General features: G+C 46.1%; 1 long non-coding RNA gene across 3 annotated transcripts; it reads left to right on the top strand.

Moving 5' to 3' along the window:
• The first annotated feature begins 291 nt into the window (after positions 1 to 291).
• Positions 292 to 13,450, top strand: LOC144110828 (uncharacterized). 3 transcript variants are annotated; one of them, XR_013309932.1, is made up of 4 exons: positions 292 to 430; positions 2,712 to 2,784; positions 3,224 to 3,353; positions 13,270 to 13,450. It is a non-coding gene; the product is annotated as an uncharacterized LOC144110828 (long non-coding RNA). The 3 variants fall into 3 exon arrangements; XR_013309930.1 differs by having other exon boundaries at positions 2,715 to 2,784; XR_013309931.1 differs by lacking the exon at positions 2,712 to 2,784.
• Positions 13,451 to 23,214: the final 9,764 nt, after the last annotated feature.

The raw sequence follows: 23,214 nt of genomic DNA on the forward strand, positions 1-23,214 counted from the left end.
ACGCAAGCATTATTTCAATAATAATAATAATAATTGGTTTTTGGGGAAAGGAAAATGGCGCAGTATCTGTCTCATATATCTTTGGACACCTGAACCGCGCCGTAAGGGAAGGGATATAGGAGGGAGTGAAAGAAGAAAGGAATAATAGGTGCCGTAGTGGAGGGCTCCGGAATAATTTCGACCACCTGGGGATCTTTAACGTGCACTGACATCGCACAGCACACGGGCGCCTTAGCGTTTTTCCTCCATAAAAACGCAGCCGCCGCGGCCGGGTTCGAACCCGGGAACTCCTGATGTCGAATCTGGTTTGATCAAAAACTTCACATCGGCTTTTTTTTTTTTTTTTCCTGTTCATGTTTGAGCCGAGCCGAGCATTGCTTTCAGTAGCACTACGGCCGGTCGGCGGGAGGAGTGTGCGATCGTGTTGCACGTGAGTAATTTGTTCTTGCTATCTGTTGGTATGCACATACTGAGTAGAGATGGGCAAAACGGCTCACTTCAGTGAGCGGCTCAGAACGGCTCCGCTCACTGAAGTGAGCCGGATCATTTGAACGGCTCACCCGCTCACTTGGGTCGCTCACGAAAGAGCCGGGTCTTTTTAACTCCTTTAAAGAACGAGTGAGCCGTGGTTCTTTCCTTTCCACTCCCTCTCTCCACAAGTGCGGCGCAGGGACCATCACTTTTTTTTTTCTTTTCCTTCTGCATGCTACCGGCTCCTTCAAGCGCGTCTCTATTATTGATGGCGCCGAGGCGTCGCGGGCCTCCGCTATCTGATATTTCTGGGACGAGCCAGTGGGTTAGTGGCACCGCCAGTTAGCTGAGAAAAAAAAAGAAAGAAAACTTGTCATCCTTCGAGAGGCGACGCGCAGGTGGGGCGGGGAAGGAAAAGAGCATCACGCAATAAGGGTAAGGGCTCCCGTAATAATAGGTTTTTCGGAAATTTTCGTTATGTGTTTTTCTTTTATCCAAGCCCTGGGCTCGAGGTTGTGTCAAACTTCAGGGCTGTAGGTGGCTACCTTCATTGGTTATCGAAACTTAGGACGGGCCTCGAAATACGGCCGCCCTAACTTCTTTGTTTATAAAACTTACAAAAACGCAAGCAAATGCATTACAAATCACGAGTCGGTATTGCCTAGTTTAGCTAGAGGCTCCGTGCAGTGGCTTGTAATTCTGCAAATATACCTAGGCTTTAACACGTGGGTCGATAAGTAAGGTCTTGTAGTGTATGTTCTCTGTGTGAGAATTACCTTTTTTTTAGTTAGAGTTTGTTCGGCCGTCTGTATGAGATCTGCTTTTGTAACTCAGTTTGCCTTTGTACATTTATGTATATATATTTCCTCTCTTCATCATCTGCATTTGACAATCGTCCCCATCTTCAAACACTGCCTGGAGAGGCCTTGTTCCTCTCTAAAGAAAAGGAAGAGACCATGCCTGAATTTACTACACGGCTATTTTACGGATGCATATATTGTTTTGTTTTCATTAAAGCCAAATAACTAGCAGGTTACACTGTAACCTCTGCTATAGAGTTTAGTTATTTGGCTTTAAAAAAAACGATATGTGCATTAGTAGAATAACCGTGTTATAGGTATTTTTACTAATACCTTCGAAATGTTGCACCAGCTCACGATGCAAGATCGGTGGGAGTCGTGAGACATCGCTCGAACAACAGCTGTCAACGAACGGCGCCATCCTTTGCCAATGATTTGCCAGAAGACACGTTCTGAGCGAAACAGCGCTCGCAGACAACGGACGACAACAAGGAAGACACAACACCGCAGGACAACACAAAGCGAGGACAATCTCTGCGAGCGCTCTTTTGCTCGGAATGTATCTCAACCAACTCGCCCAGAAATATGCACTTTGCCAGAAGACCCGGCTCTGATTGAGCGGTTCTTCGAACGGCTCACTGAACGAGAGAGAAGCGCCCCTTCAAAACAGCCGCACGGCTCACTGAACGAGAGAGAAGCGGATCTCCAAAAGAGCCGCACGGCTCACTGCACGAGAGAAGCAGTTCACCAAAAGAGCGACTCTCCAAAAGAGCCAAATGGCTCACTGAACGAGAGAATCGGTTCACCAGAAGAGCGGCTCTCCAAAAGAGCCAAACGACTCACTGAGCCAAAGACCCGGCTCTTCAAAAGATCCGGATCTCCAAAGGAGCCAAACGGCTCACTGAGCCAAAGACCCGGCTCTTCAAAAGATCCAGATCTCTAAAGGAGCCATTCGGCTCACTGAGCCGAAGACCCGGCTCTTCAAAAGATCCGGATCTCTCGTTCAGAGAGCGGGCGACCCGTTCACTCAACCAGCTTTCTCGCACTGCTAATAGATGGCGCGCAAATCGCACCCAGCAGCTCTGACGGACGGTTCGACACGGCTAACTGAACGACAAACCAGCTTTCTCGCACTGCTAACAGATGGCGCGAAAATCGCACCCGGCAGAAGACCCAGCGACACAGCTCTGACGGAACAGACAGTTCGCCGTTCGACACGGATCACTACGCTGGACTACGGTCCTATGGATCAGTGAGCCGGATCTCCAAAAGAACTGCCGCTCACTTTTACTGAGCCACGGCTCACCCGCTCTTTTAAAAGAGCGGCTCAGAAGATCCGGCTCACTCCTGAGCGACCCATCTCTAATACTGAGTGCTGCCCGTTATCTGACACTCGGCATTCCGTTGTCAACTTCCTTGCGCCCGAATATTTTGTGTTAGCAGATAAAGCGCTGAGCCCGCTTTCCCGGCAGTGGACCCAAAGGCCCGGAGGGAAAGACTCATCTGTTTTTTCGTAAGTTCTGCTCAAAAGCTCTGTGCAGTTCAACAGAAAAGAGCTTACGCTGAGCGTGTTTTATATCTTTTGTCAACCCAACCCAACGTAGCTCATGGTCATGTAAAACACGCATAATTACCAGCTTTTGTGTGCTCCCGAAAAAAGGCGGGAAACTTTTGACAACAGTCCAGTTGAACTTACCGTTTGTACGATGAGTTTTGTACGCGGTCCGATTTTTTGTGACTCCGCGACTGGGAAAGTCTGTAAAGTGTTGACTTAATGCTGCACTTTACAATTGTGGGGTGCTGTTACAATCCGCTTTCTGAAACAGGTGCAAAAATTGCGGTGAGATAAGCAATTACGCTTTGGCGTCTGCACCGCGAAACATGTTCTTTTAAATTCATATTTATTTCAGAAAACGACTTTAAAAACTGACTGGCAGTTTTGTGGTATGCAGGGACCTTCCCGATTCCTGCTTCGAGTCCGGCGTTGGCTTGCTGGCAGTCCGGCGTTGGCTTGCTGGCGCAGAGGCTGAACAAATGGGACGTTAAAATGCTGAGGCAGCAAAGGCTCTAAGGCGCCACAAAGTGAGCCCTCGACCTTCTGTGAGAATTTTAAAATGAGTGCTGTGCCACTTTCGCCGAGCATCGGTTTTACGTGGGAAAGGTGCTTGGACCCAGGCAGCCAACTAGAATGGAGCGCATGAGGCAACTAGAGAGGCAAGCTTAATTTTAAGGCCTCTAAGCTTAAGACCTTTTTACAGCTGATGGTGTAAAGAGCCCTTAAAGAGATGTACATTGTGGGCAATGTGCTTGATGTCCTTTGACTGTTTGGAAGCTTGTGAGGTGCATAAAGCTCACAAGGCACTGTTGCAGTGTGTGACAGGTCATTGTGGTGATATTAGAAAAAGACATAGTGCAGTACAATGGGACAGAGAAAAGGAGCACACAGGGTAAGCGCTCGTCCTGTGTGCTCCTTTTCTCTGTCCCGTTTTGCTGCGCTATGTCTTCTAATATGCTATACGAACAAGCCCGAACTACAGCTTTGTTAAGATTGGTCATGATAGGTTTCTTTGATTTGGCTGCACACTCTGCACTAGTTCTGTGAAGTTCCGCGGTGGTGCCGGCACCGTGCAACGTCAGCTCAGGCAGTTCAAATGCACCTTGGCACTGGCCGCTTCCAAAACGAATGGTCGAGTGCAGGTCCGATTGTCCAATAGCCTTGCTGTCGTCACGAAATTGCATCCAACTGCGTGCCGCCGACACCAACAACCACCAAAATCCTGAAACACTTGGAAGAATTTTCAAGCATCAAATCGCAATGAGGTTTTACTATGAACCTGCTCTAGGAAATGGTCGTTTCACGGAAAGAAAAAAAATCGTTGCATGTATACACACAGGCGACTTACGAATTAGTGCTGAAATGCTGCCCATGTGACTCGACTTGACTGCTTAGGTTTTCATTATGACGCCTCAATCACTCACCTCCTCTATGTGTAGGTCGAAGAAGCAGAGAAGGTATGGCACGAGTTATTTAATGAAATGGTGACAGTTATTTGCTGAAAGGTTATGGCTTACGGGGGTTTGTCCTAAATCGAATCAGGCTATGAGGGGCGCCGTAATGAAGGGCTCCAGAATTTCTGAGCACCTGGTGTTCTTTAAGGGAGCATACACACCTAACTTTTGGGTGTGTGGTTTCTTCTTTTTAATGTAATGACGCCACTGTGGTGGCTCAGTGGTTATGGGGCTTGGCTGCTGACCCGAAAGACGTGTGTTTGATGCCGGCTGCAGGGGTCGAATTTTGATGGAGGCGAAATTCTAGAGGCCCATGTACTGTGTGATGTCAGTGCACGTTAAAGAACCCCAGGTGGTCGAAATTTCCTGAGCCCTTCACTAGTGTCCCTCATAGCCTGATTCACTTTGGGACGTTAACCCCCCCCTAAACCAAACCGATCTTTTTTTGTAATGAGGTGTAAGGCATTATTATACACGGATTACCGCGTGGTATGCTCCTATGGCTGCCAAAAAATATATAACTGAATTTCTTTCTTGTGCTGTTTCAGTTTCACTAGCTGAACGATGACTGACCTCAAAGAGAGGTTGTAGGTCATGTGAGACGTGAAAAACTGCAATATAATCGCTGCTTCCACATTAGTTGTCATTCCGGCTCTTGAGGAAGGCTGGCTTCAGCACTGCAGTAAATCATAACGATGAAGCAGAGATTATATGGGCGTTTTTCCATGCCTCACATGACACAAAAGCACTCTTTGATGTCACAGCAATTGTTCGGCTCTTGAAACTGAAACAGTGTGACAGAAAAAATTCAATTATAAATTATTTAGCGGGGATGGGCAAATATCACATGGTGATTCATAGATAGTAGTATTTTCTGCATCGTTGTAGAGAAGAAAACATGCCACCAAAATTACGTGTCTATATTCCTTTAGCACGCAGAAAGCCAAATGGAAAATGCTCTTGGCCATTCCCTCTAATGCAAATGCTGTGTTGTGTATAATATTGTTGTGTGGTTGCCGTCCAAAGAGTGAGGCGCGGTGAACGACGGCAGAGATATAATTTAATGGCCATTGGCCTAGCGCGAGTGCTCTGTAACGGACCACAGCCAGCTTCGTGGTCTTGTCACAATATTCCTTTTTCTCATGGACATTGTCACATGTAGGAAACTGGGTGGTGTGTCATTGTTTGCATAAGAACTTAAGGACACTGAGCAGTTCCCTAGGCAGCTGCTGACCCCACACCATACGTGGCAAAATTACCTTTGAAAAGTGATTAAATTTCATTACTAATTACTTTCCTAGAAATCACAGAAGTAATTAAATTATATTACATATTACTGTTCTCAAAAAGTAATAACATTACATTATAATTACCTGCCTTAAGTAATGAAAATTACTTTGTTTCGATGCTAAAATGTTGCGCATTGGTCATATTTTGTGCAAAAAATTTCTAGTTTTTTTTTTTTTTGCACCGCCACTGAGCTTGAAAATGGGCGTCAGAAATTTTGCCCCTCTTTAGTCAATTTGAACAGCCGCTTTACTGATGTAGATGAGTTCTTTGTCATATCAGTCTTCAGTCAGAAGTACATCGTTCAATGTGTAATATGGTCCCACCATTCTGATTTTGAAGAATTTGTCATCCGCGTAAACAGCGGGAGTGCATTGACTGCTTATCGACGCATCATCCCAGAAGTGCGCAGGGGCACGAGAAGCTGCCAATTCTGCTGTTCAATTGATTTGTTCTGGAGGCAAGTTGGTGGAAATACATTGCATGTTGCTGAGACGCTGTTGCCTATGTTGCCCTTCAGTTAGAAATAGGGCCTCAAATGAGGCCACCAAAACCCGAAAACTCACGAATAACTTTCTTAGACGTGTCAGTTGAGACTTCTTGTCAGTGCGGCGACGTCAAAGTACTTGCTCAAGCGCTCGCAGTGCGTTTGTGTGTGAGATCGTGTGCAGTGCAGGAAGATGCATGCCAGTCCTGTGACTGATATGCAGACTCTTCACCAAGGCAGTGCTGACGCCTATGCGCACGTCACCTCTCGTCCACGTGCTCCGCTTCCCTGGAGTGCTGGCCATTACTGGTTGTGCACTTTTAAGGGGAACGCCTTATATGACACATTGACATTGATACCTGGCGTCGTCGTCGATTTCCAGGAAACGTGGTCCACAACCCCCAATGATGTCGTCAGCAGAGGGAAAAATTTCTTCCCAAGATGTAGAGAATTGAACCAATTGAGGGTCTTCAGATTGCGAGGCGATCGCGCAACCCGTGGGCCACAAAACTGCGTTGCTTCTTCCCGAATAATGATTCATTTAATGTATGTGTTACCTAATGACTGTATGCTAATGAGTAGGTGTGTCATTAGAAAGGAAGGAAACAATATAAATTAAAAAATGAATGTTTTTTGCCTTCAAAGCATCGAAGTAGTCTCAAGTGCCCCCGTAATTTACTCTTGCTTTGGGAGTCGCCGCGGTGGCTCATTGGTTATATGGTGCTCGGCTGCTGGCCCAAAAGACTCTGGTTTGATCCCGTCTGTGGCGTCTCATTTCAGTGGAGGCAGAATGCTATAGGCCCGTGTACTGTGCGATGTGAGTGCACGTTAAAGTACCCCAGGTGGTCAAAATTCCCGGACCCCTTCACTATGGCGTCCCTCATAGCCTTAGTCGATTGCTTTGGGACGTTAAACCCCCATAAACTGCATCTGTGCTTTGTATATGCTCATCTCCACAAACGCGAGGCCAAAGGTTGGCAGACACGGGGAGAAGCATGGACTCAGTATGCAGCAAAAGTAATATCGCTAGTAATTACTTTTTTGTGAAATTACTGCTTGAAAGTAGTTCATTACATTAATAAATTACCAGGCCACAAAAGTAATGAATTATATTAGAAATTAGTGAGAAAAGTAATTTAATTACTGTAATTATAGTACAGTAATTTAATTACTGGCTAGTCTGCCACACACTGATTTCAAGGTGATTGCACACTGCTTTTCAATGAATGCGAAATCCTGACATGATAGCTTGTGCAAATGGTACGCAACAAGACCTTTTGCATTTTTAAGGCAAAGGTTTGTGCCACCCTCCCTTCTATTTTTTTGTTCCCCCCCCCCTGTCCCCCTTCATTTTTTTTTTAGATGTTATGAATGCAATGTTTTAGCAACAAGCTTAAATTAGCCCCTATGAAAAATTTTTTTGCTGGTCTGCACGTGATTGGCTCTATGTCCAGGTTTTGCACCATTTCCTAGTCCCTGGCATTTATTGGCACTTTCACTTCATTAAAACTTTTGTGAATGTGCTGGAACAAATTTTGAAAAGTTCCTTTTCTAGCGTTTGCAAGTTGTTTCCATATTTTTGTTTTCCATGGGGGTGAAGTTTCATGGCATGTCCAGTCCGTCAACCATTTCTTACCGTTCTCAGATACTTTGTCCCCTTACACTTGAGCATTGTGGAAGAGCCGCAGCTGCTCTTAAGATGCTTTGTGTCCTTGCCTTTGTGCAGGGCAGCAGCGGCGTCTTCCGCAGTGCTCAGGTGCGTGTGGGCAAAGCATCCAAATATGATGACTAGCTTGGCTGGTATTTTCTCTTGGTCTCTGAATGCATCATATGGTCACAATTTGGCAAAATTATGGACATGTATACCAGGGAATCGCTTCAAAAAGTTATCCAGAATTTGTATTGTGAATAAAAATAGCACAACACGCATAATTTTTCGTTTTGTGATACTGCAGATTACACGAACCAAGAACAGAACAGCAAGGTTCTACTGTATTTCTTTGAAGGGCTGTGACGGTTTTAAAGGGTGTCTAGCAACCTAGAATTGTCAAGAGGAATTTCGTTTACCTGGAAAAATCGGCGAGTTGTGAGGGATACCATCAAGAAAGTGGTCAAGTCTCGGAAAAGGACAGGCTGAAATTAACGCAGAGGTCTGCTGCGAGTTTTAACGATACTGCGAGTGTCCAGCACACGGTTCGCTCTTATTGGCATGACATATTTTTGCTTCTAATGAATATTAGGCATGGCAGCCTGTCTGTTCTAGCTGTCTTTTTCTTGTCTTCAATTAAGTGAGCATTGTGTATACTGGTTGGTTCTGTACAGGTTGCCACACTGCTCATTAAATTTGGTCTGGTGCATATGAATAGACACAGCTACATTCAAAAGTATTTTCTGTGGAATAAGCCGTAGTCATAGTAATGTGCAGAATTCATGCACTTTCAGTATACTGATGCGAGGTGCCACGCCACTCCAGTGTGTCATCAAAATCGATCTGTAAATCTTGCTCTCAGGCCCCGTCAATCTTGTAGGCTGTTGCAGAAACAAATAGAGGCTAGTTTCTCTGCGGTTCGAGCTGTGATGACGAGGTCGTAAAAAGCTGTTACTTTTTGTGGAAATCGCTTGATGCTTGTCCTGTGGCATTGCTGCTATCGAAAGGGATGCCAGAGTGTGCCTTCATTGGAAAGGCAGTAAAAGGCAGTGCTTCTCAGTGATGAGCAAACCAACCTTTCAGCCCTCTTGTTCAAGGGTTCCTTCTTGAAAGCCTGAAGTATTCTTTTGCAGTACAATGAGCAGTGTATGGAGCCCCTGAAAGCATGCAGAGTGTTCCGTTTAGAAATTTTCCAGAATTTTTTCAAAGTAGAGTTGTTTGTTTCTTTTGTGAAAGCACATGTAATGTCAGCACATATGGCCACCACTCTTATGAACCATTAAAAGAAAGCAAAAACTTGTGAGCATAATTTTAACAGACTTCCAAATCTAGGACTCCAGATCACCCAGGCACTTTTCATCTAGTGAGAAGGGAAACAGCTGCTGAAATTCCTGCACGGATTCCTAGTTGAAATGTGTCAGCATCTCTGGGTCCGTTACGGCCAGGGATTCCAGTGTGGTGAAACCCATGCACAAGAGTTAAGTGGGCCATGTCCCATCAAGAATGCTGCATCTGGGGCAGCATTCCACAGCTGGAGGTGTCACAAGGGAGAGTGGAAGAGGTCGTCTTGTTAATGCTCTCACTCTTGTTGTAGCTTAAAGGGACACTGAGAAGAGCTCTATCAATTTTTTTTTTGTTAGCAAAATCTGATAGTTCGGCATTTCATGGCTTTGTTGCAGCTTGTCCGCGAGCGAAAGGTGCATTTATTTCAAAGAAATCTGGATTCCAAGTTGAAGAAGTTTTTCCCGCCGCTCCGATTCAAACTCGAGATCTCTTATGACGTCACTGGACGGAGTGACATGAAACGTGACGTAAACGCAGACTCCGTGACTTCTGGCCGCTAGCGGTGCGGTCTAGCAGCTGCCGAAATGAAAGCTTCCGCCGCCGCATGTTGAAAGCGTCTATCGGGGGTCGCTACCGCCGTCAATTCGTTTACGTTTGCACCGGTGTCTTGCCAGCTTAACGAGTGATCCCGAACCCGACGACGAGGTTCTCGCAAAAACTCCGGCCCACATTTCAGCGACTTCAGCCCCAGAGAGCATGTGAGGCTTTTGAGGGAGCACGGTTAGGTTAGGCGCCGGCGGGTCGTTTCCCCCTTCCTCAGTGAGCAGCCATTGATAATCAGATATCATAACCCCAGTGCGGGGAGTCGCGAAGGGCCAGGACAAGGTCGGCGCGTTGTGCCCATCGGAGGCTGGCCGGGGCTTTGGGGACAATGGATTGATTCCTTTAACGGCACGGTTGCACTGTGCAGCAGGCTGCGTCGAGGTCTCCCACGGTTGCAAGGGCCAATTAAAGTTACTTATTTATTTTTTTGCCACAAGAAACGGGTGGGTGCTCAAGGGCGCTCGCGTTTAAAGTTGGCGGCTTGAAACTAAAGCCGACGCACGATGCTTCAACGGCTTCCGGTAGATCCAACGGGTCCACTGGATCAGGCTCTCTCGCCTCGCCCACTTGCATGTACCTTCATATGTGTACTGTGAATGGATTAAATTCGCCGAGAGCTCGAAACGAAAAGCTCCGCCCAACTGCCGAAACTATTGAATTACGTCACAACACGCACCTCGCCACGGAGCCGAATCGGTCTGGCCGGGCCGGCGGCGGCTGACGCACTCGGCGCGAAATAGAGACATGCTCAAAGCACTCCGCCAGTGCGGTCAGTGTGCGCCGAAGCCGCTGAACGCGTCAGCGGTCAAGCGCAGTTGGAGTATAGAGGGTCTCGCTTTGGCCAACGTAACGTCGCCATGCAGCGTGCGCGCGCATTACGCCGGTGTATAAACGTTCCTTAACAGAGCGTGCGCTTAACCACTAACCAACGTATTCGGTGGCGGCATCTATGGGAGCCACTGAAACCCCCCGCCCACTCACTGAATAAAAAATAATCCTGCACCGAGGTTCGGGATCGAACCAGGGCCTTTAGCATTTCAGGCGGAGATGCTACCACTCCGCCACGACGGCTCAAGGTTAACCATTAATAAAGGCGCTTCTAGTGAATGCACTCTTCCGATGCAGAAGTCTTCGCACTTTCGTTACGTACATCCTGGCCTAACAGCGCTAGGCCGTCAGCAATTTTTCTTAACTGCCTTGTACCTTATCTCCCGTCCCTAATAAACGATTTCCGTTAAGTAGTTTGAAGTTGCCTGGCACAGCCGGGAATGTTTCGCCGAGCGAGCGTGCGAAGAGCACAAGTGCTCTTTATACTGCGAACGGCCTTCTACGATCACCGACCATCGTGCCATCATAGTTTTTCATCGGCTGTGGCGATCACCTGACCAGCCTTAACAAGCTCCTTCAAAGGTTAACTAGCACTTGGAGCTCCTCTGCTGTTCGGCGCTTGTAAATCGAGGCGCGTCAAAAACAAAGCCTCGGGGCACGCAAAGCTCATAGACGCAAAGCGCCATATCAAATCGAAGCTCTCCTGGCTGCATGTGGCGCCGCCAAGCATCAGTTTTCTTTGCTTCCAACATTCAGGTTGCCTTTTGTCTGTCTTCCTTGTGCGATAAAAGTGCACTGTTGGTTTTAAAACAAAACTTACTTCAATATTGAACCGTGCAACCTTCCTTCGATAGCCTCAAAGATTCGCGACCTCCATGTAGGCAGGACAATTCCTCCAAGGTGGCGTCTCTTGTCCTATGACGTCAGCACGCTTGTACTTGCGAGATCAGCCTGTGGCGGCGATACCTGTATTTTGGTTCTTGCTATTTTCTACCTTACAAGAGCTTTGTTTTCAGTAAGAGTGGCGTTCTTGGGAACAGGAGCTGGTATTCTATCGATACAAGCCAACTTCAATTTCTGCTCAGTGTCCCTTTAAGCTGCTGTTCATCGATTTTTTGTGTCATTAATGTTTCTCAACAATGCCACATCACGTCATACGCCTTTTCAGTGTCTGAACTGTGACAAGAGCATCTCCACCGCAGCCGTGGGCTCATGCTTGAGTGCTCGCCTCGACTACGGGAGGTCGTGGGTACGATTCCCGCGGCCTCCGGTCCACCAGCCAATTAATCCAATGGGAACAGGCGGCCCCCGGCCTAGTGCTCGGCTCTGCAGGGCTGCACTGCGTGGGAAGGATAGCCTGCGCCTCAAAATTCCTGTCAAATGCAGACACAAAAATGTCACCACGTGGTTAAAACCCGCAGTCCAAAACTCTCGCCTTGTGCCAGTTACAAAACTTAACGTTCACTTCTCTAGCCTCAAGACAGATGTGCCATAGCTCTCTCCGCTCACAAACCTCCTTCGAGCAAAGTGCAGCGGTATTTTCTTGCTACCGTTGTGGCTGGCTCACACGCATCGGCAGGTGTGCATGACTGGTTTAAAAAAAAAAGATGGGACTTCTACCGCACCAGATGGATTTAGGGTTGTTTGACGCCGGAACTTATCTCTGATCCGTCAAGGCAACGGTTTGGTCGAAGACCCTTCTCCCAAGCATCTCACCCTAGATGAGCTGAGCACCATGGCGGCGAAATCTTAAAACCGGTGGGTACCCGGCGGCACTGGGAATCAAACACAGCACCTCCCGAATGTGAGGCGGGTGCTCTACCACAAGGCCGCGCTTCAGTGCTATGATCTTTGCCAAAAGGCCGAGAAATGAACAGTCGAAAGATTGTTGTTCAGCGACTTACAAAGTCAAGCTGTCATGTTTTTTCCTGAACACAGTTATGGCTCAGACTAATTGTACCATTCTACATGATTTTTCCTCATTCATTGAGATGCTCAATAAGCTTTAGGATGCGATAAATTATGAAGAGGAATGACATGTGTCTTTTCATCACTGCATTTTGTGGAAACATGTTTGCGTTGTAATTTCAAATATCTGTTTTATAATTTGAACTATGTAGTTTCAAAATAAAGCATATTGCAGTACTGGCCGGCATTTCAAAAGGCCCTGATATGCACAGCATGTGTACGAGACCAGACGATGCAGCGGTTCCTGTGTCACTACTTTTGGAGCCCACATGACCAGGGTTGCTGCTCTTCCTTGGGAGTGACGTCATAATGCACCCCGACACTCAGAAACCGAAATCACTCAGTATAAATGATGCGATAATATTTAATGTGCATATTTGAATTGCAGAGCACGTATCACATGCCGGGTGGGAGTATGCAATGTTTGAAACTAAGAACACTCCAACCAAAAATTTGATGTCTCCGCCCCTTTAAGGTTTTGGGTTTAACATATGGAGCTTGTGACCTCCTGTGTGCCAGCTTCAGAAGCCTTTCAGAAACTCTTTCATTGTTTGTCTTGACTATTTTTATTCATTCTTCGTCTCTGCCTTGTACACACTTCTTTTTGTGTGTGGTTTCTCTGGCACATCTTGAACAATGTTCCTTTTATCCTTTTTTTTAAGGATCTTTCTAGTGTCCATACGCAAAGCCACTACAGGAGTGCGTGGGCTGCTGCTGTAGCCTGTTGGGAGATGTCTTTATCTTTTTTCCTTCATATGCATTCCATTATTTGTGTATTTGTTTGTGGGTTTGTCTTAGTGGTTTATTAGTTGCATTTTATTGTTCTGAGCTTGCATACTTTTTCTCTTTTCATGGCATCCAACCCTGTGTATGACTGATACTAGTGGAGGGACTGCAGCAGCCGACCTTGCATGGCGCGGCATTCTCTGGTCCAAGGCTCCTATTCCCCGTTCCAGGCTACTGGCTCAAAAATGTGCCCACAAGTCTGCACCTTGGCGTACAGGCAGTCGCATTAGGCCCACGTCGGCCAGGACTTCCTTGCCAAATAAAGTATTCCTACTGACACGCCTTGTTAGTAATTAATGAAGTGTATGAATAAATGAGTAACAACTTCGTTGGCCGTATGGAAAAACCGTGTTACAAAGCAGTTTTTTTTTTGAAGACTATACCCAACTACCACATTGTTTCCTCTGAGTAACCTACTCATATTTGAGGTAAGTGCTTGCCGTGTGTCACATCACAGTCTGAAGTGTTCCTGCAGAACCGCATAGTGCCTTCCTGTTTATGCCATTGCAGCAGAAAATGCTCCACAAAGTTAATGAAAAGAAAGAAATTTCACTAACATACTGCTTTGAGACAACTTAAACTGGTGCTGAAGCCCACTGAAAATGTAAATCAGGGAATGAACAGGATGATTGTGGGCACTGCATGTGCCTACATTTATTGCATAGGAGGGGCCAGTTTCAACTTTATTACAGGAGGGTAGTGACTTTTCTAATTGCATCATCACTGAGTGGGATGCTTGTACCCATACCACCACCTCATTCAGCACTTGAGCGATGACAGTGCTAGGGAAGCTCTTGCTGAACATTATAATCTAGGCCCTTTGAATTGAATGTTCATTGTAGGTATTTTACAAAGATAACAGCCCTAGCAGTGCTACTGGGATTGCAACTCGCTGCAAACGAGGCGGATTCTGTAGCGCTGGGCTCTTGCTGGCAGTTTGTGAAATTGGCATTACCCGAAACTGCACTGTAAAAGAGCATAAAGAAAACGATGTCTTCCGCAGTAATTCATGCCATGCAACATGACATGGAAACCATCACACGGCCAGTTTATCTATTGCCTTCAGGTTCAAGACGTCTGCCAGTTTCTATACGGTAGCTTCAGACTGTTGGACTGGAAAATTACATCCTCTTGAAGGCACTTTTTGAGCAGGAACTGGACTTAACCTGATTTTCATGATTTATGCTTCGGGTGCACAAACTGGGTAATATCAAGCTTTTATAGTCTTTTTTATATTATAGTCTTCTCTTATTATAGTCTTATTATAGATTTATAGTCTTCTCTTACTGTTGTGTCCTATCTTTCCTCAAGCAGAACAGTGGCTTGAGCTATGTGGTTGAGTGAAGTTGCATCACCTGTTAATGTCAGATTAATTTTTTTTCTTCTAACTTATCTCAGCTGCTGAGGGCCATTATTGCCAGAGGGGTATGTAAGGTGTGTACTGTACACAGACAGGGAAATCTCTTAATTCCAACCTGCGGTATTTACAAACTGGCACTTCGCTTCCGTCAAAATCGCGTATTTCAGTGCGACAAAGCTGCCCCTTTACCCTTTGTTTCTAATCAGCATAGTTTGAACAAATTTTCGGTCACTTCATAGTTTGAAGTATCGAGACGTCGAATGCCTGACCAGAGCCGCCGCGGTGGCTGAGTGGTTATGGCGCTCGGCTGCTGGCCCGAAAGACGCGGGTGCCATCCCGGCCGCGGCGGTCGAATTTCGATGGAGGCGAAATTCTAGAGGCCCGTGTACTGTGCGATGTCAGTGCACATTAAATAACCCCAGGTCGAAATTCCCGGAGCCCTTCACTACGGCGTCTCTCGTAGCCTGAGTCGCTTTGGGACGTTAAACCCCCATAAACCAAACCAATACCTGAGCATTGGTACGTGGCCATATACAGTATTGTGCGTTTTTATCGCTGACACTTTCAAAAATTTCCCCGCCTCAACCGCTAGCTCGTTTGCAGTGAAACTGCACACAGAGCTTGCGTATTATGGTAACTTTTGTATCGTAGCAAGTTTGACAATGGTACTTACTTAGTTCAGGCGCAAATGATGCGAAAACGTAAGCGTCTACGAGAGATCGACGAGCCAAAACCCGCAGACGACGCTTTTTCGCTGAAGGGGGGCAGTGGCGCCATCTGTTTGCGGTAGCGCAGAGCGTCACGACAAGGCCATCGAGGAGAGCGTTGCAAAAAGAACGGGCCGTTTGAATATGCCGTTCCTGTCGTTTCGTCTGCTTCTACTGAAGCGCTTACAACATTTTCGACTAATTAAGCGGAAAAATATCAGAACAAATGATTTAACGAGGCTTTACCTTTTAAAGAATTTGTTTGCAATGCTCGCCTCGCCGGCCTAGTCGTGACGGCTTCCAGTGCCCAAAACAGATGGCGCCACTGCCGCCCTTGAGCGAAAAAGCGTTTGCGGGTTTTGGTTGCCGATCTCTACGTAGACGATTACGTTTTCGCATCATGCACGGCTCAACTAAGTAAGTACCATTGTCAAACTTGCTACGATACAAAAGTTACCATAATACGCAAGATCTGTGTGCAGTTTCACCGCAAACGAGCCAGCGGTTGAGGCGGGGAAATTTTTGAAAGTGTCAGCGATAAAAACGCACAATAGTGTATATATTTCCCACCCTTTGCGCGCGCACAATTTGTCCCTAAACGTAATAACCGTTGGATATATTGTCTTCATCTTCAAAATACTTGTCGCGAGTCTCAAAAGTTTATTATAACGACAAATTTATATATAAGACTGCTCAAAGGGAGCACGGCTACAAAACCACCGCCGTACACACGCGCTCACTCTTCGCGCTCTTAATGCAGTTCTAATAGACTGACCGAAAGTTTGAGCTATAAAAGCGAGTACTAAGCAACGAGAATTCACTGTGTGAGCGTGTGTTCGAGGAAGGATCGCGCATAAAAGGTTTTGTCACCAAATGCACTGATCATAGTGCTTGCATGCGGCACAGCGAAACAGTGATATATCGATATGAGATGGAATTCCGCATCTGGCGCTTCTAGCCCTCGCAATGAAAAGAGGCAGGATTAATTTTCCCTTTGCAGAACAAACATCCAGTAGAACCCGCGGTTACGTTCGCGGTTGCTCCGTTTTTCCCGGTACGTTTTTTTTTTTCATATGAGCCAGATAGTCCAGCTGCCACAGAAGCCCCTACAACTGAAACTCGATCGCCTATATCTGTTGCATAATGCAATTGTTGCATAATTCCCTTATCGTACGTCGTGAAAGTCATCTCACGATGGTAGTTTACACCGTCTCGGAATTCGTTCAATGCGCGCGTAATGGCGACGCCGACCAGAAAAAGCGAGACTATACACGTACTCTATATAGGCACTTGTTCGCAGCTGCGTTCGGCGACTTCTGGAAGCACCCAGGCCAACGCCAACACACTTACAAACCACGTGATTTTTTGTGCGTGTGTTGGCAGAGTTACATCGACGCTTGCGCGAACGATAGCACAAAAACGAAACCATGCCGGGGCAGACGGCACAAACAGCGCTGTACGAAATGCGCTTGCGTGGGTTCGCTCCAACAATTTTGTTTCTGCCATCCGCTTTATTCTTGTCGCCTGCACCTTAAAATACACAATTTCTAGATTCAAATATAGCGATGATTCTATGGGATTAATGAGGCCACCGCGATAGCAGCGAAGAAGCGCGCGCGCGTACCGCATCTTCGCACGCTAGAGGCATGCTCCCCTTTCATTGCTAAATTCCTTCCACAGACAGCTGCTCAGGCTAACCGAGACTCATCGCAGTGCGTTTCTGAAGGACGGTATTTGCATACGTCCGCTTTGTCCCCTTTTCCCTTGTATATCATGTTCATTCTACTTGATCGCCATTCATTGGGGGCTTTGCCATCCACTACCATTTTGTTCACTACCTCTATTAATGTTTGCTTGGGTTTTGGTCCAAGCTTTTTTATTAATATAATCGGAATACCATCTGGTCCTGTCGACGTGTCACTAGCAACCTTCTCTTGTAACGCGAGCGCATGGTTGCGCTCTCTGGAGGGCCACTGCGCCCGACACGGCCGCGCATCGAAGCGAAGTGGCAGATGACGCGAAGCGTTCGTCGCGTTTTTAGCGCTCGTTGAGAGCTGCCTACCAGCAGATGTGCCCCAACTTCAAGATGCATTTTGACAAGCTCGTTATTGGCAACAAGGTGTACATTTATGACGGTGTCTCCGAGTCCGTGCAAGAATTAAAAGCATAGCAGTCACCGCGAACGAACCGGCGCCCGGTCCTGGCGTTGTATACACAAGTCCAAGCTCCCATCAGCGCGTCCGCGTATCTTTTGAAAAATGCCTGTAGTGCTCGCTGACGTTCGCGGTTTCATCCCAAAGAAGGAAACTGTGGAAGCTCTTTTAAAAAACAATCAGAGTAATATTGCGGTATTCACCGAAACATGGCTGACTCCGGACAGCAGTAATGACGAACTGCTTGAAGACATGTCATCTTTCGCCATTCATAGGCTCGATGGGGCTGGTCGTAGGGGCGGTGGGTTTCTCGTGCTGGTAAAATCGGGTTCACCTTCCTCCACTTGTTGATATTGGCTACCGCAGTGAAGTCCTCTGTGTAAATATTTCGCCTCCTGGAAGCACAAATATACTGATTGCCTCTTACCGCCCCACCGAATTTTGATGCCTCTTTCACCAGCGATCTGCACTAGGTCTTTCTTGAATTTAATTTTCGCTTTCCTCACGACAATTATATACTTTGTGGCGATTTTAGCTTTCCTGATATTGAATTGATCAGCTTATCTGCGTCCCCTTGCCGGTCCAAAGAATTTTTTTACCCCGCTTTTACTTTTAACATTTCCTGAAAAGTCAGCACGCTAACTCGCAATAATAACACATTGGATCTAGTATTGTCCACCACTCCAGATTTGGTACAGTCAGTGCAATGTGTCAGTGGTGTGAGCGATCACAAAATGCTGTTATTCGACTTATCCTTCCCCAACCCTGTCCGACAACCATCTGTCCGACAATACATGCGCGACTACAAATGGGCAGACATTTCTGGTATCAACTAACAGTTAGAAATATTTTTTTATTCTTTTCGCGAATCTGCCACTAAAATCTGTGAACAAAAACTGCTTGTTATACAAGCACAAACTTTTATCTCTGATTCACAGGTACGTCCCTCTTGCTTCTATTGACAGCAATACAGGAAAAGCGTGGTATTCGAACGCTTTGAGAAAGCTATCCCGAAAGAAAAAAACGCTTTTTTCTTGCAGCCAGGACATCACATTCTAAGCCCAAATGGGAAAAATACTTGCGTGAGGCAGTACATAAAACTTTTAAGACGCTCAAAGGAAAAGTTTCATCAGCAGGACCTACTCTGCGTCCTCCGTACCAACCCCCTAAAGATTTGGAATATACTTACTCCTCACGAAAAGCCACAACATTTCCTTATTTAATCATGACAGCTTCCCTGTACCAAACGATCAGCGTTCTGATGCTATGAATTCATAGTTCTCTTCTATTTTCACATCTGAACCTGCCCTTAGCAGACCTACCCTGCCTCCTTTAAACTTCGTCCAGATGCCCTCCATTCATATCAGTTCCGAAGGAGTCGTAAAACGTATTGACAGCCTTAACTCTCAAGTAGCCCCAGCCCCGACAATATCCCTGCAAAGGTACTTCACTCTACTAAAATTATTTCCAGCAATATCTTAAAGATCATATTCATCCAGTCCTTAGTTAGCAATTCGATTCCGGACTACTGGAAACTAAGCAGAGTAGCTTCTGTGTTCAAATCGGGAATCCATCCAATCATCGCCCTATTTCATTAACTGCCTGTAAGATCATGGAACACGTCGTTTACTCCAATGATGCAAACCACCTTGAAAATAACTCTCTTTTTTTGCAAGTCAGCATGGTTTCCGCTCTGGCCTTTCATGCGAGACCCAACTTTGTTAATACACTTCTGACCTTAACTTTAACCTTGACTCGTCTTTCCAAACCGAAGTAATTTTTCTGTAGTTTTCGAAAACACTCGATGATGTCTCCCACTAAAGGCTAATGTTTAAATTGCCTGCGTATTCTTTAAATGCCACTAATCTTATCCTGGATTAACTGTTTCCCCACAAACCGCTTCCAATGCACAGTCTTCGGAGAGTATCATTCCGCCACTGACGAAGTAACGTCGGGCCGTTGCTTTTTCTAATCTTCGTAAATGACCTCCCCTATATCATAGCATCATCCATTGGTCTGTTCGCCGTTAACTGCATGTTGTACCGTCACATTTCTTTTCACGATGACCAGCTAACCCTGGAGAACAACTTACGTAAAATTGAAAATTGGTGTTCAGATTGGATGACGGAACTGAACGTAACTATAAATTAAAATTTATGCACGTCTCAGGTAAAGGTTCCAACGTTTCCTATGCATATTCACTAAACTCAGCTATCATATCACAACTTGAGTCTAGGCGACCTGATCGTCAATAAACTAACATGGAATGAGCATGTCACAAAACTAGCTGCTGACACTTGAACGCCGGGCTTCCTAAGAAGGTCACTTTCACAATCACCGCCATCCATTGGTAAACTTGCGTACGAAACTTTCATTCGCCCGAAGCTCCAATACGCATTGGCAATGTGGTCTCCTAATCAGGCGCACCTCATTAACGAAATTGAATCCATCCAGAATCGCGCTGTCTGTTTTAAATCTTCAAACTATGACATTCGCTACAGCATCAACAGTATTAATTTGTCATCTCTCGGTATCAGCCCACTAGCCCTTGAATGCAAATTTCCTGCCTCTGTCTGTTTCATAAACTTTACCACAACTGCCCCAATCTCTGTGATTCTTTACTAGTGCCACCAGTGCACACGTACATCATCTCGTCTGTTCAACTTTATCAGCATCCGGCGCTTACATGGATCTACACACGCATTTAACAAATATTTTTTTACCAGGAGAAATTGGGACATGGAAAGTTTCCTGAACATGCTGTAATCGAACGTGTTCCTGTTAGATTTAAACAATGCCTGATGTGTCATCTGAAGTCATAAATTGTTGCTTCCTCTTCGTTTTGATTGCAGCGCCTGTATCATTCGAAGTGTGATTTTGTACTTGAGCCTTTTGAGTTTTGTGCTTCTATTTTGGTCATCAATTTTTGTGTTCTTTTCATTCGTAACCTCCCCCTCTTTATCTAATACCACACCCGAGTTAAGGGTATAATAAATAAGGATGATGATGATCTGTTTACATTTGTGTTCCCGGCACAGTAAGCGCTTTAAGGGAACTAGTGGAAGCCTTTCATATTTATGAGGCTTACACCGCGTGCATTAGTGAGCTATCCATCGCGCTGCAGAAGCATGGGATTGTGCCCTAGGTGAGCATTTTATGAGCATAGCCACATATGACATCATCATTGTAGCCTGTATATACTGTTAAATCTCGATATAATGAAATATTCTCGTTTTCTTAACTTCGCATTCATAGAACGTCATGTATATTCAGATTCAGTATAACGATGTAGATTGTACTGCACTTTCAATGTGACGAAATTTCATTGCTGGCTGAAAACGAACCTGCCGAAAAATTATCGCAGGCGCTCGTGGTTGAGCGGAGCCTGTGGTGAAGCGCGCATCATCAGAGCGTGTACGCAATATATGAGACCTGCCCGGATTTCCCATACAGAGTGCATAGGCAGACGCACTGCTGGCCACGGCATCTGGGGTAGCCGGAGCAAGGCTGGCAGAGCATCTCCGCAACCTCGGCAGTCTGACAGATCAGCCTGTGGCCGTCACTGTCTCACCCAAAATTGAATAAAGAAGAAAGAGTGGCTAATTGGCGCTATTGATTCACTGGCTGAAATATGGTAAATAGCGCTAGAAAATGCAAGGGACAACAAAAAATAAAAATGAGACATGCTGGACGTCAACTCTATCATCACGTTGATGTCTAGCGTGTGCCCCATCAGTATCTTTTCGTTGCCTTTGTATTTTTTAACGCTAGTTACGATGTTTCAGCCCAAAACTGGCACCGAATGCAACAAAACGCTGCCGGTGCTCAATGGGAGCGCACTGCGTTTATCGCGTTTACAGCTGCCCAAAGCTTGGTAAAAAGGACTGGAACGGTTAGTGCTTGGCACACCCGTCAGCTGTAAAGCCAGTTGTGTGCTTCACACCTGCCAACCTCGCTGCTCACTCACACGATGTGCGTATGTGCAAGAAGACACACACACACGCGGTTACGGAGAAAAACATAAGGAGCAGGATGAGCCTGATTTTATTTCAATTGTTGGTGATTCAAGGACAGTCTTCTCGCTCTTGGCGACATGGAGAAAAAAAGGAGAGTAAGGAGCGGTGGGGGTAGACGACTTGGCCTGCCGCAACGCTCCCGTCACCGGCAGCGACTGAAGACGTCGCTGTGTCCGTGATGTGGTCGGAGCACTTACAAGATGGTGATAAGAGCAAAATTCGTTGGAGGCACTTAGATATAGCTTAAGTGCGCGAAGGCGAAAGCTGTTTGCGACTCATCGCGCTGGTTTGAATTTGCCGTGCTTGAATTCATTTCACGACAGAGGAGATGAGCAGCTGGCGCTCTCTCACGTGACCTAGGCGGCGATGTAACGAACGAACGGTAACAGCAAATAAGTCACGTGGCCTAGGTGGCGATGTAATGGACGGACGGTCACCGCAGTATGCGCCACTAAAGGCTATTGGCTTATAACCAAAACTCAAGACGGGTGCGTCGCCCTCTTTGGCCATGCTACGATGGTAGGCGAGATAGACGTGCTGAGACGGCTTGGGAACTCGCAACATAAGCAAGACGCGCATAACGCTGTTGTTCCTGGTGAAGAAATGGCAGAAATAAAGGACCATTTTAATCACAAATAGTTGTTTTCCCGTGAGCTATCCTCAGCGCGTTTTTGGCAGATTCTTAGCATGCTAAGTGACTAATTTCGATGTAGCGAAATTTCAGTACTACGATGTAAACTGCCAGTTTTACCCACTTTGATAAATCGAGGTTTAAATATATTTCTTTATCATATGGGTAAACGTTCTGCTAAAAGTTAGCGCCCATTCTACCTTAATTTGTGTTACCCTCTTTCTTCTGTGCTATGTTCTCTAAGCAGAAAGAACTTACCCAGATTTGCATTATTCTTCAATGCACAACCACTCTTCTCAGAGGCAAAGCGAAGTTTTAGGATGTACCTTCTTTGCCCAAAGTAAGCAAGCTGTCTTTACCACCTCTCATTTTATCAGGAGGCTAGTTTTATTGAGAGCAGAATAGTGGCAGCACAAGTTCACGTCACGCAGGTTATCCTCGCAGATGCCAAGGGCTGACGACCGCTGCAGGGAGTATCCGCTGGTAGCCAGCTGCTTCCATGGCCACAGCTTCCTGGTTAATTTTAGCAGAGAGGGTACAGTTTGTTAATACTGAAAAAATTAAGGTAGCTTCCATGAGAGGTTCTAACCTTGTGTGCATTCTTCGTTTTTAATGTTTGCCAACCTAAGGAATGCTTAGAGTTGGATGGTACTTTGTAAATAGCAGTCAATAAAGACAAATTGTGCGGCACTATTAACCTTGGAAGTTTTGAATTAACTCTTTTGCAAATGGTGAGGTATTTTACAAAAAAGCCGGTCAGGCGCCTTGCAATCATTATTGAAATGATTATGTGCTGGCTTCGCAGTTCTTCAGCAATGAGCTCACTAAATTGAGAAGTGTCAGCTGCTGCAGTGTGCCTTCTTCTGGTGAAGAAAAGAGTGGAGGTGAGAATGGCTGCCACTAGAATGTTTTACCCTTACCGCAACAACCACCAGCATGAAGCACTATGCATGGTGTCTGTGCAACAGTAGTTTCATTTCAGCGGCGCCTCGGCTGTGGTTTGTACTGAATCTGCCTCCTGAAGCCTTGAGCAATAGTGGTTAGGGCGCTCGACTACTCATCCGGAGTTCCCGGGTTCGAACCCGACCGCAGCGGCTGCGTTTTTATGGAGGAAAAACGCTAAGGCGCCCGTGTGCTGTGCGATGTCAGTGCACGTTAAAGATCCCCAGGTGGTCG

Source organism: Amblyomma americanum, chromosome 1 (assembly GCF_052857255.1).
Source record: "Amblyomma americanum isolate KBUSLIRL-KWMA chromosome 1, ASM5285725v1, whole genome shotgun sequence".
NCBI lineage: Eukaryota > Metazoa > Arthropoda > Arachnida > Ixodida > Ixodidae > Amblyomma > Amblyomma americanum.